Below are 20927 nucleotides of genomic sequence, written 5' to 3'. Positions count from 1 at the left end.
TATATATATATATATGAGTTTTGGAATACTTCTTGGATATGGAAAGTTACTTTAGTTGAAAGGATTTATCAGTAAGTTTTCAGTTATTCAGCTGCTAATGAGCTTCTGAAGAGAACTGCATTCAGATCAAGGAGATCATGGTTGAACACTTCTAGAAAACACTGCTGCTTGTTGTTGACTGGAATCAAGATAAAATTAATCATGCTCTTGACTTTTCCCTCAAAGTCACTGCCAATCCCAGTGACTTAAATATAAGTAATGTAAAATCATCTTGGACAGTTTTGAAGTTAGATTGCATTGGCTATTGGACATATCTAAGGGCTAAAAGCATCTTAATTTATTTTAAATGTTTTATAAAAGGAAATGCATTTATTCAAGAGACTTCCTTTTTATTTCTACCTTTTCTGATTATGTAATTTTTTCACATAATGAAAAGGGACTTTTGGGGGGTCACCATATCCAGTGATGAACAACTCTTTAACCTATCAGTGTATTGGCTTTAGTTTTGACTCCCTCCACCTACTAAAATCAATACCTGAAAAATTAACCATCATTAACATCCTGATTTAAAAGCTTTAGTCTCTATATTCTGCCATAAAACCCAATGAGTATAGTGTTTAAGCAGTGTCACCCCAATATTTGGCCTGATACTAAAGCAGAAATAACAATAAACTTGGTTTAAATTATACAAAGAAAATAATAGGCAATTAAATCATTAACACAAAATGATCGAAAAAAAATTTTTTTCTAATGGGTTGGCCTAAACTAAATGATTTCAAAGAGGTGGGAACTAATTTCTTTGGAGGACAGACCATTTATTGGCTTTGAAAAATAATTTGCATTTATAGAAAGATAAACATGAGTTAAAAATGCTATTTTTCCAGCACCATTAAGAATTAATATCTATTAATCTGATAGGTGATAACTGAATATTTCTTCTAAAATGTGTTTTGCCTTTTTTGAGAAGTCTATTGTTAAATATTCTTTTATTTTTCTTTCTTTCCCTAATATATATCATTATTTGATATCAGATTCTATGTTTCAATCATCCAAAATACATTTGAAACTAAAAACTATGTGGACATGCACTACCACTAGTCTGAGTGAAAAACAAAGGAGAAAACATGAAAATCAACGAAGTACTGGAAATAATCCCAAATGATATTTAAAGAATGATAAAATTTGGAAAATAAAGTCAGCACTGATGCTTGCTTGGCTAAGGATCTGAAGCTTGGAAATAAGAAATAAAAAGGATCTAAGCCAAGTCACAAAGTATCTAAAACTAAATGAAACAGTACAAGCATGTGTAAGTGACATTTTTTGATGAGTGACATTTTAAGAAAAGTAGAAATGCATACTCTTTTTAAAAATGTGAGATAGATAAGATATTTAAGATTTAATCACTCTTGAGAAGTACAGGGTATTCAGTCACCCTGACTTGCCCTAAGACTGTACATGATTTTTTTTCCCTCCGTGCTCAGTTAAGCATAAATTCATAGATTTCATGGTTAAGAGAGCTTGAGATGAGATGCTGGTTGGTGCACTTAGTCCTGCCACTTCTTATCGGACCATCTGCTGTCACCTCAAAAAGCCAAGACTGTATAATCCCTGTAAACATACAAACTATTCCTGCATTTAATTTCAGTTGGAAGAAGGACCCCATTATGTGTATTGATTTTGAAGTGTCACTATCTTCTTTTGATGAATTCTCAGTACCTTATAGCTACTGACTGCCTTTCTGTGAACACAAGATTAAGTATTAAAAGTGTTTAGTCCAAACTTCTTACATAGATATTTAATAAATTTCATGGTCTTAGAAGTTAATCCAATTTGCATGAAATGCTGCCTATGATTTAAGTAACATTTGTTATTGATGGACCCAAATGTGCTAAAGCTGGCACAGAGTTAGCGATAAGCAGGAGCAAGGACAGCTGGTTACTGAGACCAGAGGTGCTGGTTCAGAAGTCTCAAAACTCTTTGGCTAAAAACTGGATTGTACCTGACCAGTGGGACAGGTGTGTGTCCTTGCAGTTAGGGTATATATATATATATATATATATATATATATATATATATATATATTCTGGCATGTTGGGGGCATGTGGGGTAGGGATGTGGAAAACCAAACGAAATCAAGTAATTGCAGTTGTGGGAAAAGGACATGTATAGAGGCTGTATCTTTCATTAAATCTTAGCTGCATGTTTTATTGCACTCCATTCTCAAATCTATTAGTTCTTTAGGGTTCTTTAGGATCTATAGATAATACCAAATCTACATTGAAGAAACTTAGAAAACCTCATATTTTGGTCAACTAGTGAAAATTAAATATAAAGAAAACATTTTGAGAAAATCTTGGAAGTTTCCAGAGAAAAAATGACATATTCTTTAATGGCAATAAAATAAAATAATAAAATAAATAAAATAAATAAAATAAAATAAAATAAAATAAAAGGCAAAAATAATTCTAAAGGTGGCAGACTTTTTATCAGAAACTATGGGAGGCCAAAGAAATGTAAAGACTTTTTCAAAGTGCCTAAAAGAAAAAAAAAAATCAACTTAGACAATACCGACAAGGGCTAGTGAATAAAGATGAAATTAAAAACAAACAAACAAAACTTAATCTAAAAGAAGATAGCAGAGAACAAAAGAGGAACAAATGACAGAGTGGACAATAAGAATAAGACATCTAACACAAAACATCATAATTACATTGGATGTTAATGTATATGCACCCCAATTAAAAGACAGACATTTTCAGGATGGGTATAAAAAGGAAGGCCCAACAAGCAGTCTACTATTTATAAAAGATACACTTTAAAATATAAAGAAATAGATAATCAGAAATCAATGGATGGAAAAAGATGTACTGTGTAAATAGTAAGTAGAAGGAGGATAGAATGGTACTATTAATGTCAGATAAAGTACACTTGGGGACAAGCACATTCCCAAAGATAAAAAGAGATTTCATAAAAGGCTCAACTCATGAGGAAGGTATAACAGTCATAAATGTGTACATGAGACAAAAAATGACAGATTTTTGCAATCATAGCAGCAGATAATAACCAGGTCAGTTTGAAAAAGACAGAATAACAGCAAAGGCATAGAGAATTTGTAAGTTATTTACAACATTGACCTAAATGATATCTATAGGACCCTATATAAACTACGCATCCTTTTCAAGTACTCATACATTCAAAAAGACAAACCATATACTAGGTCATAAACAAGACTCAATAAACTAAAAAAAAAAAAGATTACATTAAGTATGTTCTTCGATAACAAGGAAATTAAAATCGAAATTGATGAAAATAAGATATCCAGAAAAACTTTAGTATTTGAAAATTAAATAGCATTTCCCAAGTAATATAACTGTTGAAGAAGATATCACAAGGGAAATTGGTAAATATCGTGAAATGAATGAAAGTGAAAACACAACATTTCAAAGTTAATGAGATGCAGCTAAAGCAGTCTAATGGAGAAGATTTATAGATTTTGATGTGTGCAATGGGAAAGAAGAAAAATCTAGAACCAAAGAGCCAAACTTCCACTTAAGAAGCTAGTGACAAAAGGAGTGAATTAATCCAAAGTACAGAAAAGAAAAGATCAAAAATAAATAAATCAGTAAAGTATAAAATGGGCACCAGTAGAAATTAGCAAAGGAACTGAAAGTTAGTTATTTGAAAAAATAAATTAAGCTGATAAAACTTGAAGATAAAAGTCACAAATTGTCATTTTCAGAAATGAAGAGGCAACATTACCACATATTCTGTAGATATTAAAAGGGTAATCATTTTATGAAAATAAACTGATAACAGGTGAAATTAATTGAACTGAAGTATCTCATAGAAGTAAATTACTAAAACTGGCAAAAGATAAAACAGAAAATATCAATACTACTATATTTATAATTTTTTAAATTACAAACCTATCCACGAAGAAAACTAGGTTTTCCAATAAGTATATTTTTTAATTTTTTTAAATTTATTTATGATAGTCACAGAGAGAGAGAGAGAGAGAGAGAGGCAGAGACATAGGCAGAGGGAGAAGCAGGCTCCATGCACCGGGAGGCCGATGTGGGATTCGATCCTGGGTCTCCAGGATCGCGCCCTGGGCCAAAGGCAGGCGCTAAACCGCTGCGCCACCCAGGGATCCCTCCAATAAGTATTATACAATATTTAAGATCCACAAAACACCAATTTTACACAAAACATGCAGCAAGTAGAGGGGGTACATATAATTCCCAATTCATTTTATGAGGTGGACATAAGTTGTACCAAAATCTGACAAAGATTTTACAAAATAAGAAAATTAGAGACTAATGTCCCTCATAAACAGGAATGTAAAATTCCTTAACAAATTGTTAGTTAATAAAAACAACAACAATGTATACAGTATATAATTTACCATGACTAAATAAGATTTAATCCAGGAATCTAAGTGTTGTAGGCAGGCTTTGAGGTGGTTCCAAATGATTTTTGCCTTCTGAAATTCATGTTCTTACAATCTCTTGAGTGTGGGCTATATTTAGTGACTTACTTCTAACTTCTGACATTAGGTTACTAGAAAATCTACAGTTTTTGTCTTGCTGTTCTCTCTTTCTCTGGGACTAATCACTCTTGGAGAAGCTAGCAGTCATATTGTGGCAGTCCTCTGTAAACAGCAGCCAGTGAGAAACAGACTTCGACAATATAGCCCATGAGGAAAAGAGGCCATGTAAGTGAGCCTGGAAGAAAATCTTGCAATATATCTTCATATGAAAACACAGCCCCAAATAGTAGTTCAACTGAATCTAATGAGAAATATTGAGACAAAGACACTTACCAAAGCAGTGCCTGGGTTCCTGACCACAAAATGATGATATAATAAATGTCCATTATTTGTAAGTGCTAATTTTTGGAGTAACTTGTTATGGTTTAACTTTAAAACAATCAACGAATCCACCAAATTTAAAAAATGGAGGACAATCATGTTAACATTTTAATTGATGTAAAAAAAAAAACATTTAACAAGTTCCACATGAATTCATGAATAAAAAACCTCATCAAACCCGGAATAGGAGACCCCTAAAAAGAACATCTAAGAAAAATCTGCAACTAACGTCATGTTCAGGGATGACATGTTGAAATGTTACCTACCCTTAAGTTTGGGAAGCAGACAAAAATGTATACTCTCACTACTTTTGCTTGATACTTCACTGAAGAATGAATTAGTACAAAAAAAATAAGAAAAAGAAATGAAAGATGGGAAGGTGAGAAAAGAGAAATAAAACCATCTCTATTTGTGGAGAACAAGATTGTTTACATAGTCTTATTTTGACTTTAGAACTAACAAGAGAATTTGAGAAAGCACGCAGAGTAAGAAGTACATAATAACAAATCAGGTGTGTTTCATATACTAACAACTAACACTTGGGAAAATTAAACTTAAAAACAATTACATTTACAATTTTGTGAACAATCCTAAAAAGACTCAGAATGAATAAGGAATGATGCACAAGGTACTAGCACTGAAAACTATAGAACGTGGCTGAGAGAAATTAAAAAAGACATAAATTAATGGAGTAATAAACCATGTTTATGGATTGATAGATTCATTATTAAAAGATCTCTATTGTCCCCAAATTCATCTATAGAGTCAAGGCTGTCACATTCAAACCACCACTCTGCAGTTTATAGAAATTGATGAGCTGATTCTAAAATTTATATGGTAATGCAAAAGATCCATATTAGCTAAGTCATTAAAATACATTTGAAAGACTTACAAACTACCTGATTTCAAGAATTACTATAAGGTTACTGCAATTAAGACAGTGTGATTTGCACATGAAAATAGATATATAGATTAATGAAACAGGATTGAGATTCCAGAAACAGATACACTCATATATGGTCAATTAATTCTTGATAAAGATGACAAGGCAATTCAATGGGGAAAGGAAAGACCTTTCAATAAATGATGTTGAAACAACTGGATAGCCATATAAGAAAAGAAAAAGAGAAGATTGACCCTTACCTCACATAATACACAGATATTCATTCAAAATACACCATAGATCTAAATGTAAAAGTTAAATTTATAAAACTTCTAATAGAAATGAGAAACCCTTACTAACTTGAAGAATAAAATGATTTCCAAGATAGAGCTCAAAAAGCATGAATTAAAAAGAATACATTTGATTTTATCAAAATTAATAATTTTTGCTTTTTGAAAGACACCATTGAAAAGGGAAAAGTCAGGCAATGGGATGAGAGAAAATGTGTTTAGCCTATATATTGAACAAAAAATCTGCATCCAGAGTATATAAATAACTCTCGTAACTCAATAGTAGAAGGTTAAAAACCACCAGTATTAAAATGGGTGAAAGATTTTACAAAGTAAAATATAGAAATGTCCATTCTATTCCAATGGGCACAAGAAAATACCATTAGGAATCAGGGCAATGCAAATTTACAGTGAGATTTCTCTAAATATCTACTGGAATGGCTAAGACTTTTAAAGACCCAAAATACCAACTAATACATGAATCACTCATATATTACTGATAGGAACATAGAATGGCATAACTATTTTGGAGAACTATTGGTAAGTGTTTGGAAAATATAAGTAGATACTTTCTATACAGTCCAGTCATTCAACTCTTAGATATTTGTCCAGGAGATATAAAAATGCTTCAATCCATATAAATACTTGCAGGTCAATGTTCATAACAACATAGTCATCACAGCCAAAACCTTGAAATACATTAAAAATGTTTACTAACAAGTGAATGAATAAGCTGAGAATACTCTACAGGTAGAATATTACTTAAAAACAAATAGGAATGGACAACTGTTACACACCATAATAGAGACCAATTCAAAATCATTATATGGGAAAAGGAAAGAAAGCAGAAAAGACTACATGCCATATAATTCCATTTGTATAAAATCATAGAAAGTTCAAACTGATCTATTGTGACAAATAGCAGATCAATGATTGTCTTGGGCTTGGGATGGATGGAGTCATGTGATTCTGAGGAGAAAAAGAACATTTTTAGAGATGATGGAAAGATTCTGTATCTTGATTGTGACTATGTTTACATGGATGCATATTTTTGGTAAAGGTCTTCAAATAACAAATGGATAAACTTCTGCAGGCTATAAGTCATACGTCAATAAAATTAATTAAATAAAGCTTTATTTTTATTTTTTATTTTTTTAAGATTTTATTTTTTTTGAAATAGTGAGAGAGAGAGAGAAAGAAAGAGAGAGAGCAAGTGGGGCAGGGGGAGGGGCAGAGGGAGAGAGGAAAGCAGACATCCCCCTGATCAGGGAAACAGACACAGGGCTCAATCCCAGGACCCAACATCATGACCATAGCTTAACTGACTGAGCCAACCAGGCGCCCTTAAATAAAACTTTAAAACCTGGAGTCCAAACTTTTCTCATAGAGAAAAATGAAAGAAGCCATGTGAATGTAAAGATAGCACCAGAAGGAAATATGAAAACACTGTATTATTATTATTATGGAATATACTTCCCTCCAAAATAAACCAGGCTCATACAGTGTGTGAGGTCCTGTGCTCTTCACTGGGGTGGAACAAGACTCAGACGGAAGGTCGGAAAGCACTTTCTGGAAACTCAACATCAGTGATTTCCATGACTCACAATCCAGTCCTTTCTCTTACATCCTTATTCCAACTAGAGAGGTAGAAACAAATAATGGAAATACAAGAGAGCACTCTGTAACTGTTTAAGAGGTGGAGGCAGAGCTACATGGAAATCTGGAGGAGAAATTATTTCCCAACTGAACCAGATCAGAAAATCTGCCACAGAAGAGCAAACACTAACTACAGCTCTTGGGGACAGTCGAGGACCAGGTAGCTTGAGGGACAGCAACCAGACAAGGAAACCATGAAAGTTACCAGAGGGTGGGAAGGGAAACCAAAAAACTGTTGGAAAGTAGAAGGTAAGTGGAAGACGAATATTCTAGAAAGGCAGCAGCCCAGCTTCTTTGTGCTTCATCTGTGCCAGTAGCTTATTGGGTTATTTATTTGTAAAGTTCAATACATCCCAGACGTGCATTAACAATGCCATTTTCAATTTAAAGTGGGTGCATGGGCTCTGAATAGTTATTCTGATACGCTCAACTGGGAAGTCTGCCATTGGTAAAATGAGACTTCACACATACATTGTCCCTTGGCTAACTCCATTATAGACAGAAGAATGCCTACTCATCAATTAGTCAGACCGGTTCACTGAGGCAGAGAGCGGCCACACAGTGATGATATAGATCAGTTTTACAAAGGGCTTTCAAAGAGCATTAGGCCCACAAAAATCCTGTGGTCCACCAAACTCGGAATAATCCGATCAGACCTCCAGCATGCCCCCAGTACTCACAGCCCTCCATGCACTTGGCAGCTCCCATTCTGTTCCTGTTCACCTCTGCAGTGCTTCCAAGTTTGGTCGGGCACCTCCCACACGCACACCAGATGTCTTCACTTCCTGCTCCACAGAAAAATGAAGGTCAGTAGTCCTGAAGTTACTAAATAAACTTGCCCACTCTACCTCAAAATTCTTTTTTCATGACAGGTCTCTCTTCCCTTGCCAAGGTTAATTTGCCCGTTCCTTTTTTTTCCCCCCCAACTGCCTTTTTCTGAATATTAACTATTTTCTCTCTTTCAAAATTTTCCCTTTCTGTTTAAGATTTTTCATGAACTCATGCTGCCTAAAAAAAAAAAAAAAAAAAAAAAAAAAAAAAAAACCTAATGTATTATTTAATATATTCATCACAAGGGCTCAAACAGAGACTTAATTTAAAAAACAGAAACAAAACAAAAATGACACCACAGCTTCAGATACAGAGTCCTAGACAGAAATGAAGAGAAGGACAGACCATGTAGGGAGAAAATAAAAAGACAACACAAGGAGAGTAGGCTGGACGGTCAGGGATCTTGGCTGGAGACCTGCTTTGAGTAGGTTTCTGGCAGATAATTCTTAAAGGCTGTGGGGTTTTTCCAGAGCTCGGCAGCATGTGTGTTCAAAAGACTATCAATGTTGGGTTCTCCTAGCAGGCTCTGGATGGACAGCAGGATGGTCCTGACATCATACAGGGCAGACCATTTGTCCTTCAGGGTGTCCAGGCAGATGTTACCCTGGGTGTCCACACAGGGGTGGTAGTAGGGTGTGAGGAACTTCACTGTGGGTGTGTTGTAAGGGTAGCCACTGGGGAACTCCAAGGAGAGCTTATACCTCAGGTCTTTATATACTGGTGTCAGCTGCTCCGTGGATGGTCCCCACCCATTTGAAAAGGTTGTCTGATTCAGGGAAGGCAGAAATTCCTTTGTCACCAGACATCATGAGGGTCATCAGCTCCTGCTGAAACTTTAAAAGTAAAAGCAAGAGGAGAACAATCTTTCCTCAAGTTTGTATTTTATTCAAGTGTTTTAAAATACAGCAGATTATTAGAAAATTTGAGGTATACTGAGGTCAAGATACCAGGAGATTATTGCCATTCAGAAGTTAGTTTACTAGTCACAGTCCCTCCAAAGGAGGGGAACACACTAACCTAAGAGGCCAGGGGCCACACAGCATAGCATCTGAGTTGGTCATGCATGTGTGGTGTCAGAGGAGCGGGGGCAGGGGGACTAAGGGCAAGCCTTTGTAGTGGTTTCCACAAAAGGGAACAAAAATGAGGCAGAATCAACAGGTTTAGGATTAGTTGTTCGATGCTTTCAGAGAGCTCTGTGGCCCAGGGGTTGTCAGTTATTTCAAACTTGTTCGTAAAATAATCAGGGCAGGTGTATAGGAGCCTAGAGTATGAGAGCTCAGTAAGGGGTGTGGTTGGGCGTGGGCTCTGGGCTTGCTGGTCTGCATTTGAAAAGTGCATCCCAGGAGAAAGACTAACTCTAGATGGGGGTGCGAGGAGGGAATGCTGGCCGTGAGGGAGGAAGGAGGCCAAGGCAAGGGGACTCAGGCATGTTTTCAGGCTGTCCAGGACAAGACATATCCCAGACATGCATGTGGGGCAGATATAGAAAAATAAGTTTGCAGAAGCTAGCAAAACGGTCAAGGCACTCAGCTATCCTGCCAAATTCTTGTTTCCTTCAAAATGGAAGGCCTGTGGTTTCCACTTTAACATTTCTACTTCTTGCTCAGTACTCAGCCCAATCCATCTGATTTCCAGTCCTATAAAGACTGAAACTGCTGTAAGATCCACGAGGAGTTTCTAAATGTATCCCCAGCATTCCCACTGCTCTTCCACAAGGCCGTTGGCTACATTCCGGAGCTTATCATCTCCTGTCAGAATATTTAAATTGCCCTGTACACGTCCATGCATCTCGATTCAACACTTCAAGTCGTAGAGCTGCCCTAGATAGCTCTGTAAAGCACACAGCTCCTCAATCACTCCCCATTGCCTGCTGCAGGTTAGACAGCACCCCCCCCCCCTTCAAACTCTCCTAAAGGAACTTTACAGCCTTTCTCCCTCTGCCATTCCCACTCTACACCCTGCAGCGTAGCTTTCTACATTTTGGCCATGTCACATGATCAAACACTCACGTGTGCCATCTTACCTTACAACATGTAGGGAGCTTTGCCTGGAAAACCACCCAGTCCCCCGCCCTCCACTACTACCTATCTCAGGCTCGTTTATTAATGTGGTAGCTTGACTGCACCGAATGTTCGGTTCTTGGGTTCTCCCATTGTGGGCAGGGAGTCCCATCCCACGCATCACGCATGGGGCCTAGGACCAGCCATGTGATGTGCAGCCAACTTTAGTAGCACGGAAAAACACAGTGGAAATGAAGGACCACCCAGCTGACCCGAGGGCACATAAGAAATAATAAATGGCTGCTATTTTTAAGCCTCTAAGTTCTACCCTGGTTTGTTACGCTGCCATGACTAACTGATTAACTTTTACACAGACTGGAATCTTCCAAACACCATGTGTTAATCATTGTTATGTGCCCACTACCTAGCAGAAGGCAGTTGCTCAAAATTGTGTAATGGATCAATGGGTGGATGAAAGAGTATACATTTACCAATACCCACGCCTCTGCTTTTAGATGTTTCTAGCAGTTTTGACCATATGTATTTGATCTCTTGTTAAAGGTTCAGGAATGACAGATCTATCACAAAGTATGAATCTTAATTTCATTATGAATGTAAGTTTGCATTAAAATAAGACCAAAATGGGGCACCTGGGTGGCTCCGTGGTTGAGCATCTGCCTTTTGGCTCAGGTCGTGATCCTGGGACCTTGGGATCAGTCCCACATCAGGATCCCTGCAGGGGGCCTGCTTCTCCATCTACCTATTTCTCTGCCTCTCTCTGTGTGTGTCTCTCATGAGTAAATAAATGGAAAATCTTAAAAAAAAAAAAGTCTAAAAGTAGTACGGAATATTTTCATTGTTAGTTCTTAGAAGGCCCAGGTATATAATATTATCAGCAACCTGTGCCTATTCTAATGCTTGATTTGAAAACCATAATGACATTGCACATAATGAAATTATAAAATTCAAGGTAATGTTACCACTTGTGAGCCAGCAGGCCATTTTAAACTAAGTCATGAATTGACTTGAATTTGCATGAATGTGAGCTGCAGACCCTATTCACCTTCCACTCAAATACCAGTTTATTTTATGGAAATTAGAGGGGGGGGGATATTGAGGAGTTTTCCAGTAGTTCTCTTTGTAAATTAACTTGTAATGATTCTTAAGAAGTTGCCCTTCAACATAATCTCTCTTCTACTTTAGTTATTCAAACATTAGCGTCTCTTATTTTAATAGAATTACAATAGCATTTCGAGCCCTTGTTGCCACATGCCATAAGATTACTAATGACAGTTTTTAGGTTATCTAACCAGTCAAGCATTCAGTCATCCACAAATTTGGCTATGTTTATTATTAATGAAGCTGCACAAACCCTGGTGTATTGTTATACATTTAATTTTTCAAATATTGTGATAATATAAACAACATACAAGAAAAATGTTTTTCATGAATACATATAAGATTAATTTTCTTTTGCCTGACATGCACTAATTCATACATATATTAATTCAACAAATATTTTGAAGGCCAAGTGCGTTCAAGCTTAGGAAAGCAGAGATAGAAAATGCATCGGAAAAGAGTGAGATTTAAATAATTACAACACCATGAGTGTTATTACTGATGTGTACACACAATCCTGGGGAAATAGAGGGATGGGTGGGGTCCACCTATTTTCCTGGGGAAGATGGTTTTTGAAACAAGTGATAAAGACTAAGTAGGATCCAGGGTGAAAAGATATGAAACAGTATCCAAGATCGAACAAAATGGGATGAATAATGTCAAAGACATGGGAAAGTTGTTGCTTTTACTGAGAGTTCTCTGAGTTTCCAATATGGTCCCATTCAGAGTGTGGGGCATGGACCAGGAGCACATCCAGAGAACTCATCAGAAGTCCAAATACTCAGACGCCTTCCCAGTCCTGCTGAATCAGTCTTGGTGGTGGGACAGAGGAATCTGTGTTTAACAATTCTGTGGTAATTCTAATGCATGTTAGGCTAATACATCTAAGGCTCACAAGTCTGATCTAGGGAAGTGATTCTTAAAGTTAAGATGTCTCAAAATTACTTTATGGGGGCACCTGGGTGGCTCAGTGGTTGAGCATCTGCCTTTGGCTCAGGTCATGATCCTGGGGTCCTCGGATCGAGTCCCACATCAGGCTCCCTACAGGCAGCCTACTTCTCCCTCTGCCTGTGTCTCCACCTCTCTCTCTGTGTCTCTCATGAATGAATGAATGAATGAATAAGTAAATAAATAAATAAGTAAATAAGTAAATAAATAAAATCTTTAAAACAAAATCACCTCATGGCTTTGGTCTCCATTCCAGACTGTCTGATGCAGTAGGTCTGAAGTAAGCTTCAGAATTGAATTTCTAACAAGTCCCTGATTATGCCAATGCTTTAAGTTCAGGGAACATGCTTTGAGATCTAGTGACCTAGGGATGTGAATAACTGATAGTGAATTTTCTTTTTTTTCTTTTTAAAAATGTTTCATTTATTTATTTGAGAGAGAGAGAGAGAGAGAGAGAGAGAGAGTGCATGCATGTAGGCAGAGGGTCAGCAGGAGGGGGAGGGAGAGAATCTCAAGCAGGCTCCTCTGCTAAGCATAGAGCCTGATGTGAGGCTCGATCTCATGATCCTCAGATCATGACCCCAACTGAAATGAAGAGTTGGATGCCTAACTGACTGAGCCACTCAGGCACCACTGAGAGTGAATTTTCAAATGTAGATTGGGGCCAGTTTATGGAAGGACAGTGAGGGAGGTAGAATTCTTTGGCTCCTAAGATTACTGACTCCTGGTGTACATGCACCTTCTTTCTACTATTTCGAACAAGTGCTATTCCAAGTATTGCTGCTTTAAGGGGATTTTGCAGATGTAATTAAGGTACCAATCAGTTGAGTTTCAAATAAGGAGATTATCCAGGTAGTCCTGAACTAATCACTTGAGAGTGTTAAGCAGTTCTAAATATCAGAAATGGAATAAGAAATTCAAAACAGGAGAAGAACTTGACTTGCCCCTGGAAATCTCCTGTTTTGGTTGTTTCTTTCTTTTTTTTTTATTTTTTATTTATTTATTCATGAGAGACACAGAGAGAGGCAGAGACATAGGAAGAGGGAGAAGCAGGCTTCCTGTGGGAAGCCCCATGCGGGACTTGATCCCAGGACCCCGGGATCATGACCTGGGTCAAAGGCAGATGTTCAACTGCTGAGCCACTCAGGTGCCCCTAGAAATCTCCTGTTTCAAAGGATGCAAACAGCCTATAGAAGTAGGGTATGGCCCCGGGTGATAGCCAGGAAATTGGAATTTCAGTCCTATGACTGCAAGGAGTTTTTTGTTTTTGTTAAAAACAAGAATGAATTGGGAGGTATATTTCCTTTTCTCTAGAGCTCCCAAATAATGACCACCTACCTCCCTGACACTTAGCTTTCATCTTTGTGGTGTTCTATACAGATAAGCCTGCCATGACATGTCACACTTCTGATCTACACAAATGCTAGTATTGTTTTAAGTGACTATGTGTGTGGTAATTTGTTGCACATTGATGGAAAATAAATTTCAAAATAAAATGGCACCCTTAAAAAAGTTTATACCTCAAGTCCAATTCCTAAAAAAAATGGAGAGTCATTAAATATTTCTAAGTTAACGTATATTTTTTCGTGCTTGCCTTTAAAATGTTCAACTCCAGGAAGCATGAGGGACAAGGTTTAAAGAATGGAAGAGTGAAGCTGGGGTGTTGAGGCCATAATAAGCATCCATATCAACAAATTGACCAATATCTGAGGAAAGCAAGTAATAATGAACATAATAGAAATAGATTTTTTGATGGACTTAGTATGGGAGATGAGGGGAGGAGGTACTCAAGAGTGCTTCTAGCTGAGTGACTCTCTTAAAGCCTAAGTAGAACAGAAGTTCTAAATAAATTGCAAGAGAGCCTTTAAGCAAGTTCAGAATAATAATGTATTAAGTTTTAGACAGAGGACATTAAAGGGATTCAAATTACTTACCTGAAATAACAAGACAGAAACTAAACATTTTTTGTATGCCCTATTATTAATTAAGTTGCATCTACCTTTATTTCCAATGACTACCAACTTTTTTTTTTCAAAATATGCATGATTTACCTTTAATTTCATTAAAGATCAGTGTTTTCTTCTCTAAGATGGTGATACGAAGACTCTTAGGACTTAGATGTCAAAGAACTGAAAATCTTCCAAAATAAATGTTTCTGCGAACGAGCCATATGCCCCTGGGTTAAAGGACAATGAGAAAGTCTTAACCAGTCATATGGTTTTCAGCTCTTACCCTGATAAATGGCAGGTCAAGGAGGGTTGTGTTTAATAGTATATTCCTCAATGAAATGTCACTTTTTCCTCAATGTGTCCTCTGTGTGAACTAATTAAAATTATGTTTTGCTGCAATGTCAGCACACTGACTTGCTGACTTTCTTGTTGTCTTACCACATGGTACAAAGTGAATGCTGTCGCGTGATAAACCTGAAATCTGAAAGGCCCTGTAACATGGGATGTAATGTAAGCTCTTTGCAATCCACAGTCTAGCTGCCTCTGTCTCTGTTACACATTAACACTCACTCATCTCATATGTGGATAGAAATTGCACAAGTTGAAAAGGCACAGCTACAGCTTTGTTGCCCAAATCCAGATAAATAATTCCTATTTTACTAAACACACTCCAGTCTCTCAGTTCTCGGTGGAAACTAGGGAGGTATTACACAGTTGTACATTTTTAACTATTAGAAGACTGTGCTTTGTAAATTTCACTTAGTCCTTCAAATGATAAAAGCAATATCTGAAGAGTATTTTCAATAGCTTCAAGAATATACTATCACTAAATACAAAAGAAATCTTTCTTCTTCCTTCTCCCTCTTGTTCATTTCTCATCTGACCACTGAAGCCAATGGTCAGAATTTCCTGGATATGCTTGCAGAACTTTCTCCTTGCTTAAGAAACGCATGGTGGATATGATTTCAAGAGTAAATTTCTTGTGATGCATCTGTCTTGATCCTCATCACATATTATTCAAGTAACATGATTTTTTCTGTTAAGCTCTACCATAAAGATGAATATAATATTTAGGTGAATTTGTGTAATGATCTACAATATCTAGTACTTGAATAATGTTGACAGAAAGACACATGAGTCAATAGAATAAGTAGATATGATTTATAATTATGCAGATTATTTTTTATTTAATTGGATGCCTTTATTCCAATTGTTATAAAATAGAAAAAAATTGCTTTAATTAACCTTTATGCATGCACGTAGCCTCTACTGAGGATTAGATCTTTGTGAAAAGCTGCCAAATTTCACAATATCCAATCTTGGAAATTTTCCTGGACTAAAAGTTACTATTTATTATTTTGACAACTGAAGTGAAATAAACAAGCAATTAATAGATTTATCAATGCATTATTACTTGCACTAGGAATAACTGAATGAAATTTGTTACATTGTAAGAGATTATAAAATATTATGTAACTCCGGTGTGGCAAAGGTAAGAATCTTCTCTAACACAGTATTTCTTTTTTTTAAATAATACTATATTCAGAACAAAGTACAGAGTCATTGAAACCTCTGACACATTATACATCAACAATGCTACTGAGAATACATAATTTTAAAAATTATCCACAGTGATTAAAGTGCACAAACCCCACTCCTATATGCTATGAAATTGAGAGGCACCTCTACAGCAATTTTATTGCTGAATCAAAATGATATCTGAAAAGAAAACTGTCAGAAATATTTATTGCATTTCACTTATACTGCCAATATTCTTAACCTGACCTCAGAGGCCATCCCTACAAAGTTTAGAACCTGGTGGTGCAGTGTTTATGAAAAGAGCTAGAACAAAAGGTTTCCTTATTTCTAAGTGGACTATATCATTCCTTTGTTTGGTAACCTCAGACACATCTTAATCTACCGCTTTTTTTAGTGATACCAGCTGTAAATCATGTATCAATAAGCTCATCTTTCTGCCTTTTCTTCAACCAAATTTTTCTACTCCCAGCACTAATGCATAGAAGTTGCCTACTAATGCATAGTAGAAAACGTCTCTAAATATGCAAATCTTTCAAATTTAGTTCATTTAATTCCATGTATTTTGGTCAATGTGAGTGCTAAATGCACAAAGAAAACCAGTTTTCAATTCAACAATCCAATTACGGAAATATTTACAGAATCTATAATAGAAGGAAGATTTTTGTTGGAATGCTGCAAAGACAAGTAAGACAAGATTACTGCACTGGGGATTTAACTTATTCACGCTTTCATTCAAATGCTAATTTAGAGTTTACCATACTCAGATGTTTCTGAGCCCCACAAAGTCCATACAATAAATTCTTGTAGTTAAAGGACTTGTCAGTGTTTAGAAGTTATCATTTCTTGAATGTCTACTATATGAGCAGCACTTTGCAAATATTACCTCTCATTGTTAGGACAACTCTAGTAAGCAGATTAGGAAAAGTGTTCAAGAGAATAAATCATACAAGTTGTAGAATATAAGGCTTGGCTTAGAATCCTGTGAGTATGATGCCCACGACATATTAATGATGGCCACTCTTCCCAGCTAGAGCTGATGTGCATTTCTCTACCCACTTAAATCTGGGCTGAGTTTGTGACTGCTTTAATTGATAAAGTACATTGGAAGGGGTGCCTTGCCAGTTCTGTGTCTCACCGTTAATTAGACTGCTTGGTCCTTGTGCTTCCTCTTGGAACATTTGCTCTTCGAACGCTCCCTCTAGGAATCCAGATACCAGATGTAGGTGCTCTGGTCAACCATAGCTGAGCTCCTGGTTGATAACTCTCAGCTTCCAGCCATGGAAATGAGCCCTCTTGGGCATACTGTCCATTAAAAGTGCACATTTTAAGCAATTCCAGCAGTTAAACCCATAGGGCCATTAAAAGCTAAGCCTTCAGTTCCATTAGAATCCAAAACCTTGTAAGGCAGTGTCTCAGCTGATTTGTACCCTTTGAATTGGATTTTTCTTTATGGGAACTTCAATTTCTTTCTTTAAAGTTCAGCTATGTATTAAACTTCATCTATAATTTTTATGTACATTTCTATATACCTATGCTATGAGAGTCATCTGTTTTTCTAAGACTCAGTCAGTGTGGTTCTAGAATATTTTCCAACTCCTTTCAGTAGTATGGGAAAGTAAATAGAGCATATTATTGTCAGGTGCTAAAGAACTGACAAAGCAGACAAAGGGATGGTGGATTCCAGGTAATAATTGTTGAAATCAATGACAAAGGAGTCAATTCTGCTTGTAAGAGGAAGTTCTCCTGGAAAAATATCATGACATGTAAGAGGAGAGCAAATACTCTGTTTGGTGTGAATAAGAAGTGAAAGAGTTAAAGACTACATATTGTGATCCAAAAGAGAATGTGAGTTCCTATTCTGAAAATGCTTTACTTCTGCATGGTGATCAGATTGAAAATTCAGATGTACTTATATATATTTTGGTGAATCTGGAGGCCATTGGCAATGGGGAATTCTATGAGCTACATTTGGAAGTCATTAGTAAGGGAAAGCAGAATAATTACAAAATATGAATTCAGAAGAAGATGGGTAAGTAAAGAAAACAGAACAATGGCCTGGGATTATTATTAAGAAGTTTGGACTTCAACAGCTCCTCTTCTTAAATCTCTGTTGAGTGAGGCAGCATAGGAAAGATTCAGCGTTGCATCTTTTTTTTGGGGGGGGGGGGTTGTTGTTTTAGAGGAAGAGGCTGGGGGACAGGGAGAGAGAGAACCTTAAGCAGACTTTATGCTCAGCAGGAAGCTCCACATGGGGCTCCATCCCAGGACCCTGAAATCATGACTGAATGAGATCAAGAGCTGGAGGCTTAATGGATTAAGCCACCTAGGCACCCTTCAACCTTGCATCTTTGATTAAACTATTATATTTATTTTTAAAAAGATTCACATAGAGTCAGGCTTTATGAGATTTAAATTATAGTCAGGGACATAGTTTCATGTTTTATAAAACACTATTACCTGTTTTTTGTTGTGTTTCATTTGTTTTGCATAAAACAGGAATAATTCTCTAAAGCAATAATTACCCAATAGCATCCAGATATTAGCAATAAAAACAATGGTAAAGGGGGAGCGAGGCAAATGCATACTTTATTTTACAGTCTACCACATGATGAAGAGAGTCCAATATCTATAGCAATACAGGTAGTACAATCAAAAAAACCTGATTTGGAATCCTGCACCATGCCCATAAGCTATGTGGATTTAAGCAAACATAATTACCCCTTAGACTCTCAGTTTATACATCCATAAATTGGATATAAGAATAAATATCTCAGGGATCCCTGGGTGGCGCAGCAGTTTGGCGCCTGCCTTTGGCCCAGGGCGTGATCCTGGAGACCCGGGATCGAATCCCATGTCCGGCTCCCCGTACATGGAGCCTGCTTCTCCCTCTGCCTATGTCTCTGCCTCTCTCTCTCTCTCTCTCTCTCTCTGTGTGACTATCATAAATAAATAAATAAATAAATAAATAAATAAATAAATAAATAAATAAATAAATAAATTAAAAAAAAAGAATAGATATCTCAGAGAGTTGTTCTGACAAATAAGATAATGTCTAGCAAAGTACATTGTAAGTTGTCAGTATATATTAGTAATTTTATAACTGAGCATAATCCAGAGCAGTTTCTTTGGAGGTGATGTCATCAAATTCTTGTCCATTTAATAGAAATGGGTTAAATGTATGTGGTGCATGAGAATGAAATGACTGTTTACATTGAAACAATGAGGAAAATACCAAGGTGAGAAGAGGAAGAGATATGTCAAATGAATTTCATTTTATTACAACATAAACTGTATAGAATTCTGATAGTGGACAAAGAAGTCTCGATAATCTTCAGAGACTTTTTTTAAGATTTTATTTATTTATTCATGAGAGACACAGAGATAGGCAGACAAATAGGCAGAGGGAGAAGCAGTCTCCATGCAGGAGCCTGGTGCAGGACTTGATCCTGGAACTCTGGGATCACGTCCTGAGCCAAAGGCAGACAATCAACCACTGAGTCACCCAGGCATCCCCCAGAGAGTTTTCTGTTAATTTAGTCTTATTAAAATATTCATTACAGATACTATATTACATTCAACATATATTCATGTGATTTCTCACATGCTGAGTACTTTCTTAGACCACCTTTGATGCCTCCTACTCTTCAGTTCATTCCTCTTCTAAGTCCCCTTGATCTTGCAGTGTCTCATGCCTATCTTCTTTTCAACACTGCCCTGGCCATTGCTTCCTTTCAGGCCTAACTCATCTCTGTCTCAATGCATGTGCTTGCCCCCCATCCACTTCCAAAACTTTTAACATTCTGCTTTTTCACACTTTATTTTGAACTTCTACCATTCAATGGCATGAGTGAGAGCAAGTCACTCCCCAACACCAAAACCTGCAAATGTTTCTCCAATGCCCACACTGTACAGTGTCATGCCTTGTGTCATGTTTGGCCTTTCATGATCTGACCACAGCTATCCTGCCAATTCATCCCCTAAAATTTCAAAGGATATGACCCTGGGTGGCGCAGCGGTTTGGAGCCTGCCTTTGGCCCAGGGCGCGGTCCTGGAGACCCAGGATCGAATCCCACGTCGGGCTCCCGGTGCATGGAGCCTGCTTCTCCCTCTGCCTCTCTCTCTCTCTCTCTCTCTGTGACTATCATAAATAAATAAAAATTTAAAAAAAAAAACAAAGGATATGAAATTTTTCAGGAGCATGTGTTCGGGGTGAGTAGCCAAGTGGTACAGATTTGGTAGGGAAGTGAGTGAGATCAATGGGCTGGTAACCCAGGGGAAATGGAGGGACCAAGTGGCTGACATATCTGCAGTGAGACATCTGAAAATATGGAATTAGTGATCTGAGGAGGTAGGTATTCAAATTTAAGGTATCTGTGGTTGAGCAGTTCTGGGTGTTGATGGGTCTAGAATATGACCATGGGCATGAGCAACAACTCTTGCAGTGAAGTGACTTGATATGATGACTTTGAGAAATGACGTGGGCATATGGGGTGCCGCCTCTTTTCTCTTTATGATCTACCTGATTGTAGGGAATGCACTCTGATCAGCTACCCACCATCCATGTTAGAGACAAAAGCTCTGCCCACTTTGGGGAAGAACTCATTGTCTTGCACTACCTGTGACTGAGGGCATGAAGGTTGTCTTTTTCTGGGGTTACTAGGAAGCTCATTGTTATTCTTTTACCTAAGCCACATTCTCCAAAGTAGCCCTTATTAGTAATGATTTATACTCCATTACAATCTGTCTTATCTTTTGACTGGACTCTCAATAAGTTCAGAATTGGAAGATTACTTATTAATTTGGTTATTATGTGGCTTCTAGGCAAAGAGTTAATATTTGATT

General features: G+C 37.0%; 1 pseudogene; it reads right to left on the bottom strand.

Annotated features, from left to right (window-relative positions):
- Positions 1–8827: 8827 nt before the first annotated feature.
- On the bottom strand, positions 8828–9353 carry LOC129512025 (ubiquitin-conjugating enzyme E2 C-like; annotated as a pseudogene).
- Positions 9354–20927: the final 11574 nt, after the last annotated feature.

The sequence above is a fragment of the Nyctereutes procyonoides genome, unplaced genomic scaffold (genome assembly GCF_905146905.1).
Source record: "Nyctereutes procyonoides isolate TBG_1078 unplaced genomic scaffold, NYPRO_anot_genome, whole genome shotgun sequence".
NCBI classification, from domain to species: Eukaryota; Metazoa; Chordata; class Mammalia; order Carnivora; family Canidae; genus Nyctereutes; species Nyctereutes procyonoides.
Note: the sequence above shows the minus strand (reverse complement) of the source record. Positions and strands in the feature narration are given on the sequence as shown.